The sequence below is a fragment of the Myotis davidii genome, unplaced genomic scaffold (assembly GCF_000327345.1).
Source record: "Myotis davidii unplaced genomic scaffold, ASM32734v1 scaffold38, whole genome shotgun sequence".
Classification (NCBI taxonomy): Eukaryota; Metazoa; Chordata; class Mammalia; order Chiroptera; family Vespertilionidae; genus Myotis; species Myotis davidii.
This window is the reverse complement of record NW_006291383.1, coordinates 5,905,186-5,912,848: the sequence shown is the minus strand read 5'-3', so window position 1 is coordinate 5,912,848 and position 7,663 is coordinate 5,905,186. Positions and strand designations below refer to the sequence as shown.

General features: G+C 43.1%; 1 protein-coding gene across 3 annotated transcripts in view; it reads left to right on the top strand.

Moving 5' to 3' along the window:
- PHF20 (PHD finger protein 20) overlaps positions 1-7,663 on the top strand; it is a 132,472-nt gene that overhangs the window by 11,965 nt on the left and 112,844 nt on the right. Inside the window, exon 1 of one of the 3 annotated variants that reach the window (XM_015564460.1) lies at positions 6,072-6,141. The exons of the other annotated variants lie outside the window; for them this stretch is intronic. The gene's annotated coding sequence lies outside the window, so the exon portion shown is untranslated. Of the gene's footprint in view, positions 1-6,071; positions 6,142-7,663 lie in introns of those variants that run through there. 3 annotated transcript variants of the gene reach the window in all.

The window sequence follows — 7,663 nt, the reverse complement described above, 5'->3', positions numbered from 1 at the left end:
TACAGAGAAGAAGGGAGAGGGATAGAGAGTTAGAAACATCGATGAGAGAGAAACAGATCAGCCGCCTCCTGCATACTCCCCACTGGGGATGTGTCCGCAACCAAGGTACATGCCATTGACCGGAATTGAACCTGGGACCCTTGAGTCCTCAGGCTGATGCTCTATCCACTGAACCAAACCAGCTAGGGCAATTTATTTTATTTTTAAATAATACATAGTATTTTAATAAAACATACACAATTAAATTAACTTGAAATTAACCAAAGAAGTAACCTGAGCTGTTTTAAACAGAGGCATCTTATGATCAGATTTGTGTTTTAGGAGTATCACTGTAGTGACACTGAGGAACATTAGTAACAGTGTAGTAGTTGACTAGAGTCAGATTACCTGGGTTTAATTCCTTGCTCCAATACTTGCTAGCTTTGTTATTTGAACAGCTTACTTTCTGAACCTTAGTTTTTTTCATCTATAAAATAGGAATAATAATCCTCATTACGAACCTGTGAGGTAGACACTAAATGACATATATATGTGTATATATAGATATATACATATATATCTATGTACACACACACACACACACACTGAGTGGCCAGATTATTATGACCACCCCATTAGTACTTCGTTGGGCCACCTTTTGCCTTCAATACTGTGGCTATTCTTGGCTCCACGAGATGTTGAAAAGTGATGTGAGGAATCTGACACCATGCCTGATGAATAGCACTGTCCAGTTCTGTGAGATTTGATGGTTGTGGAACCAGCTGCCTGATGGCTCTTTTAACTTCCTCCCACAAATGCTCAATTGGATTGAGATCTGGTGATTGTGGGGGCCACCTAAGTAAGGTAAAGTCTCCCTCATGTTCTTGAAACCACTCCTGCACAATATGAGCACCGTAGCATGGTGCATTGTCTTGTTAGAAGAAGCCATCTCCATTGGGATATGCCATCAACATGATAGGATGAACTTGATCAGCAACGATACTTAGGTATGCTGTGCTATTCAGACGTTGTTCCACACGAATTAAAGGGCCCAAATTATGCCAGGAAAACATGCCCCAAACCATAACACTGCCCCCACCAGCTTGAAGGGTTGTACTCATGGATGTGGGGTGCATGCTTTCATGCTGCTTCCGCCAAATTTTCATTCTGCCATCTGCATGATGCAACTGGAAACGTGATTCATTGGACCGCATAACTTTTTTCCAATGCTTGACTGTCGAACCCTTGTGTTCCTGTGCAAATTTGAGACATTTTATCTTGGTAACTGCAGACAGGAAAGGTGTTCGAACAGGCCTTCGGCTTCCATATCCCATACGATGCAGTGTACAGCTAATTTGCCTGCAAACGTCAGGTGGTCATAATAATCTGGCCACTCAGTGTGTGTGTATATATATATACATATACATGTACATATACGTATACATATACATGCATAGATATATACACATCCCATGCTCAAAGGCTGTTAAATCGCGTTGTTTACCCATATCTTCAGAAAAAAATCACTTCTGTTGTGGTAAACAACCTGTTTCCCTATTTATAATGGTCTGGCCCTCTAGCAACTTCAGCGCGAAATTATAGCTAATTTGCCTACAAACGTCAGGTGGTCATAATAATCTGGCCACCCTGTATATGTATTTAGAATAGTGTCTGTCATAAAATAGGCAGGCAGAGGATGTCAGCTTGGAAGACAGTATTAGTTTGAATCTGGGAGGGTGCGTCTGAAGGCTTTGAGCTCCATCATGAGCTGTTGCAGTGTCTGGGTTAGTAAAAGATGTGTGTGTGAACTGGGCAACCACCCAGAGATGGGAGAGACTTAGAAGTAGGTATTACAAAATGGTGACAAATGGGAAGCATAGGAGATGCCCATGTTTTTAGATTGGTATATTGGCCAGTCTTGGAGCCTTAAACTGTGATGGGGAGACAAGGAGAAGGAACTTGTGAGGGTAAGATGATTAGCTCAGTGAGGTTGAGTAATGTGCCAAAGGTCATTCAGCAAATATATTCTGGAGCCAACCCTGAGCACTAGGCCTTTTGCATTGCTTCTGGGAGGATCATTGATTTAACCAATTCCTTCTCAGTATTTAAAAAAATATATATATTTTTTATTGATTTCAGAGAGGAAGGGAGAGGGGGAGAGAGAGAAAGAAACATCAATGATGTTGGGAGAATTATTGATTGGCTGCCTTCTGCACGGTTCCCACTGGAGATCAAGTCTGCAACTGGGGCATATGCCCTGACTGGGAATTTAACTGTGACCTCCTGGTTCATAGGTTGATGCTCAACCACTGAACCACGCTGGTTGGGTTCATTCTTAGTGTTTCGAAATAGATAAACTCAACCTGTGTTTGCTGTCTGACTGAATTTTAATTGTGGGAGGAAAAGCTAGGTTCTCGGAGAAAGCATTTCAAGTATCTGGGAAGTGTGAGAATTTTTTAGCCTATTTCTTTTCTCTCTTCCTTCTTCCCTGACTCTCCCCTCTCCTGCTTTCTTCCTTCGCCCCTCAAGTAAAAGAAATGAATTCAACTCTTTTTTTAAAATATATTTTATTGATTTTTAAAAAAAATATATTTTATTGATTTTTTACAGAGAGGAAGGGAGAGAGATAGTCAGAAACATCGATGAGAGAGAAACATCGATCAGCTGCCTCCTGCACATCTCCCACTGGGGATATGGCCGCAACCAAGGTACATGCCCTTGACCAGAATCGAACCTGGGACCCTTCAGTCCGCAGGCCAACGCTCCATCCACTGAGCCAAACCGGTTTCGGCTATTGATTTTTTTACAGAGAGGAAGGAAGAGGGATAGAGAGTTAGAAACATTGATGAGAGAGAAACATCTATCAGCTGCCTCCTGCACACCCCCTATTGGGGATGTGCCCGAAGCCAAGGTACATGCCCTTGACTGGAATCGAACCTGGGACCCTTCAGTCCACAGGCCGACGCTCTATCCATTGAGCCAAACCAGTCAGGGCAAATTCAACTCTTTTAGTGTGACCTGGGAAAGGGCCTGAAGGAATGGAAATGATCTTTGCTTTAGACCCAGTGTTCCTTCTATATCCTTGAAACTTGAGGATGGTGGTTCAGAGGCTCTTGCACCTAATGAATCCAATTGTCACTTCCCTAGGATTAAGTTGTGCAGTTTTTGTTTTTTAGTTCTGGATATTGGATACCATTTGTTAGCATTTCATAATAATATTGACGGTAATCTTTTGTGTCTAATGTCCTTTTTGCTAGTACTATTTCTATCATATACCATTTTATCACTGATACTATTTAGTGTTTATTGTGCTAAGCACTTGATATCCATTAGCTCACTTATTTAATCACAATAACCCCAGGAGGTAGAGGTTATCAATCCCATTTTCTATATGGGCAAACAGAGGGGAGGCTAAGTGATTTTTCTCATTTTTACTCAGCCACCAAGGAGTGGAGATAGGATTGGCCAGAATCTGAGTCTAAAACCTGTCTGTGCTGCCATCCCTAAGCACTCCCTGGCCTTCCTCCAAGCCAGAACTTTGGCAGAGTCCCCTTGGACGCTTCCTCCTATAGATCTATCACTGGACCTGGACCTGCTGGTATATTATTTATGCTTTTCTGGAACAGCAGCAAGGGCTTCAGGGGAGTTTCCACCTGGTAGGCTCAGGGCTGTGGGGGTGGGGTAGAGGAGCTGATTCCCACCTGAGGGGCCTTGCCTCTAGGACTTTGCCTCTTCCTCTAGATCAGGGGTGAGGAATCTTTTTTTCTGCCAAGGCCCATCTAATCTAATAATAGACAAACATGGTAATTGACCATACCTTCGCTACACCTCCCATTGGCTAATCAGTGCGATATGCAAATTAACCGCCAACAAAGATAGCGGCTAATTTGCATACTGCAGGCAGATCCCGCTGTGCCACCCAAGCTCAAGATCCTGGCCTGCCCTGTGTGGGGAGGGGTGGGCGGGACAGGCAGCAGCGAGATCCCCAGCCTCCGCCCGCCCCAGCGTGGGATCTGGCCTTGCCATCTGCGACCCTGGGAGGCAGGGCAAACACTGCGGGATTGGGCATCCCATCTGCCACCCAGGGAGTGGGCCTAAGCCAGCAGGTGGTTATCTCCCGAGGGGTCCCAGATTCTGAGAGGGCACAGGTTGGGCTGAGGGATCTCCCTCCCCGGCCAGTGCACAAATTTTTGTGCACGGGGCTTCTAGTTTGGATATAACGTCATTGTTTATAACATCATTCGCTTAATATAATTCACTTAATATAAATTTATGTTTCTATGAAAAAAACTCCTAGATTTATTGAATTTCGAGTCCCACTTATGGTTACCTTGACAGGGCCAGACCAAATGATTCCCCCACCCCTGCTCTAGATCTTCACATGGGTGTCTCCTTGTCATTTAGATCTCTGCACAGACCTCAGCTTCTTTTTATTTTATTTTTTTATTGATTTTTTTACAGAAAGGAAGGGAGAGAGATAGAGAGTTAGAAACATCGAGAGAGAAACATCGATCAGCTGCCTCCTGCACACCCCCTACTGGGGATGTGCCCGCAACCAAGGTACATGCCCTTGACCGGAATTGAACCCGGGACCCTTCAGTCTGCAGGCTGATGCTCTATCCCAGCGGTTCTCAACCTGGGGGTCGAATGACCCTTTCACAGGGGTCACCTAAGACCATCGGAAAACATATATAATTACATATTGTTTTTGTGATTAATCACTATGCTTTAATTATGTTCAATTTGTAACAATGAAATTGGAGGTCACCACAACATGAGGCACTGTATTAAAGGGCTGCAGCATACGGAAGGTTGAGAACCACTGCTCTATCCACTGAGCCAAACCGGTTAGGACAGACCTCAGCTTCTTAGAGTCCTTGCTAACAGCCTATCAAAATGGTCCTCCCTCATCACTGGTTCACATCATTCTGTTTTTCCACACAGTACTTACCTTGCCAGTAATTCTCTTCTTTGTGTATGTGTTTATCTTGTTTTTGCTTGCCTTCCCCACTAGAAAACAGGGTTGCGGGTGTTTCATCCTTCCTGTCTCTACCTCTAGCACATAGCAGACACTCAATAACTATTGAATAAAGGAGACCTAAAGATTTAAGTATGTCTTCACTTGAAATGTCCTTCGGTTGAAAGGGAATGGCTTTACGTTAAAAGACACCCTCATGCTCTGGCCGGTGTGGCTCAGTTGGTTGGGCATCATCCTGTGCACTAAAAGGTTTCTGGTTCAATTCCGCATCAGGGCTCATGCCTGGGTTTCAGTTTCAGTCCTTACTAGGGAGTGTGCAGGAGGCAGCCGATTGATGTTTCTCTCTGTCTGTCTCCGTCTTTCTCTCCCTCTCCCTTACTTTTTCTCTAAAAATTAATAAAAATCTGCCCTAGCTGGTTTGGCTCAGTGTATAGAGCATCGGCCTGAGGACTGAAGGGTCCCAGGTTCCATTCTGGCCAAGGGCACATGCCCAGGTTGCGGGCTTGATCCCCAGTAGGGAGTGTGCAGGAGGCAGCCGATCAATGATTCTCATCATTGATGTTTCTGTCTCCCCTTCTGCATTCCTCTCTGAAATCAATAAAAATATTTTAAAAAAATTAATAAAAATCTTAAAAAAATGAAGACACCATTATCCTTGGCTCTGGCTGGGGAGTTCAGTTGGTTAGAGCATCGTCCCAACTTGCCAAGGTTTCAGGTTTGATCCCCGGTTAGGACACATACAAGAGCCAACCAATGAATGTATAAATAAGTGGAACAACAAATCCATTTCTCTCTCTTCCTCTCTCTCCTTCCCTTTCTTCTTTTCTCTAAAAAAAAAAAAATGAGTAAATAAAAGACACCATCAACTTTTAAAATTTTTGTTAATCCTCACCTGAGGATATTTTTCTATTGATATTTAGAGAGTGGGAGGGGAGGTGGGAAGAGAGAGGAGAGACAAAGAGAGGCAAAGAGAAAGATAGAGAGAGAAAAACATCAATTGGTTGCCTTTCTCATGCGCCCCAACCAGGGTCCAGGATAGAATCTGCAACTCTGCAACTCAGGTATATGCCTTGACCGGGAATTGAACCTGAAACCCTTCCATGCTCTGGCGAACACTCTAACTACTGAGTGACAACCGACAGAGCACCATCACCCTTTAATGGAAATTGAATGCAAGCCTAGTGGTAAGCAATATTAGGTTATCTCAAAGCCTGATCTGTAGTTTCTGGTGATTAATAGTCTTTCCTCGAGTGTCTCAGAGTTTATTTCCTCTAACCCTGTCTCGTAGCTGACTAGTTGAAATGCCTTGTTCCATACTCATCTATCACTTTAATTCTTTATTACTTTGAGCCTTCAGTCCCTTCTCTCAGAGCATGATGGGGTTGCTGAGGGCTGGACTTCCAGTTATCATGGCTACAGTACTCTTTCACTTCTCCCAAAATAAAACCTAGAGTCCTTATCAGTACATCATTAACTGTAAATGAATTCTGATGCCAAATAGGGGCTTTGCAGATCTTTTCTCAACTACTCCTTATAATAGAGGCCATTAATCCTCATTTGATAAGTTAGGAAGGATAACTCAAAGGTGTACCTCATAAACATGTGGTAGTGGTTAAGAATCTGGAGCTGCAAGGCCTAAGTTCAACTCCTGACTCAGTCACTCTCTATATGGGTGTCCCTAATTTTTTCTGTTCCCTTTGTTTACTCACCTTTACAGTGAGGTTTAATAATGGTCCTTATTTCTGTGGTTATAAGGATTACTTGACTTAATATATGAAGAGTTGGCTATTATTAGCATTACTAGAGGCTCAGTGCATGAAATTCGTGCATGGTTAGGGTCCCTAGCTGGCTGCCAGCTGGGGCCTTCTTTCGTTCTGCGCTGCCTCCTGGTGGTAAGTCCAAATTATAGTGAGCGATTGAATTCCCGGTCAAACTCCTGAGGGGACACTTTGCATATTAGGATTTTATTTATATATATAAAATCCTAATATATATATGTGTGTGTGTGTGTGTATATATACACATATATATATACATATATATATGTTTTTATGTAGGTCTTGTTTGTCTGCATAAGGGTATTTTATATCTATTCTCTTTTTGTAAGGTTAGTTCACATCCTACCATTTGAGTAGCTAAGTAGCATTCTTTATTTCATTTATTAGGCATCTGTTGAGCATCAGTCATTCTTTACCCTAATAATAGGTTTTGCTTAAAATTTTCTTGTTAAACCTGTGAACTATATCTAGTTTTCTCAGAATCCTATGTAAAGAGCCATTGCCTTTTCCTCGTTTTCACTAATGATTTATTTTTATCCTGGGCTGTATTCTGCTGATTAAAACTACTGAGTCCAGCCCTAACTGGTTTGGCTCAATGGATAGAGCGTCGGCTTGCGGACTCAAGGGTCCTAGGTTCGATCTGGTCAAGGGTATGTACCTTGGTTGCGGCCACATACCCCGTAGGGGGTGTGCAGGAGGCAGCTGATCGATGTTTCTCTCTCATCGATGTTTCTCACTCTCTATCCCTCTCCCTTCCTCTCTGTAAAAAAATCAATGAAGTACATTAAAAAACAACAACAACAACAACAACAACAAAACAAAAAACAAAACAGCCGAAACCGGTTTGGCTCAGTGGATGGAGCGTCGGCCTGCAGACTGAAAGGTCCCAGGTTCGATTCCGGTCAAGGGCATGTACCTGGGTTGTGGG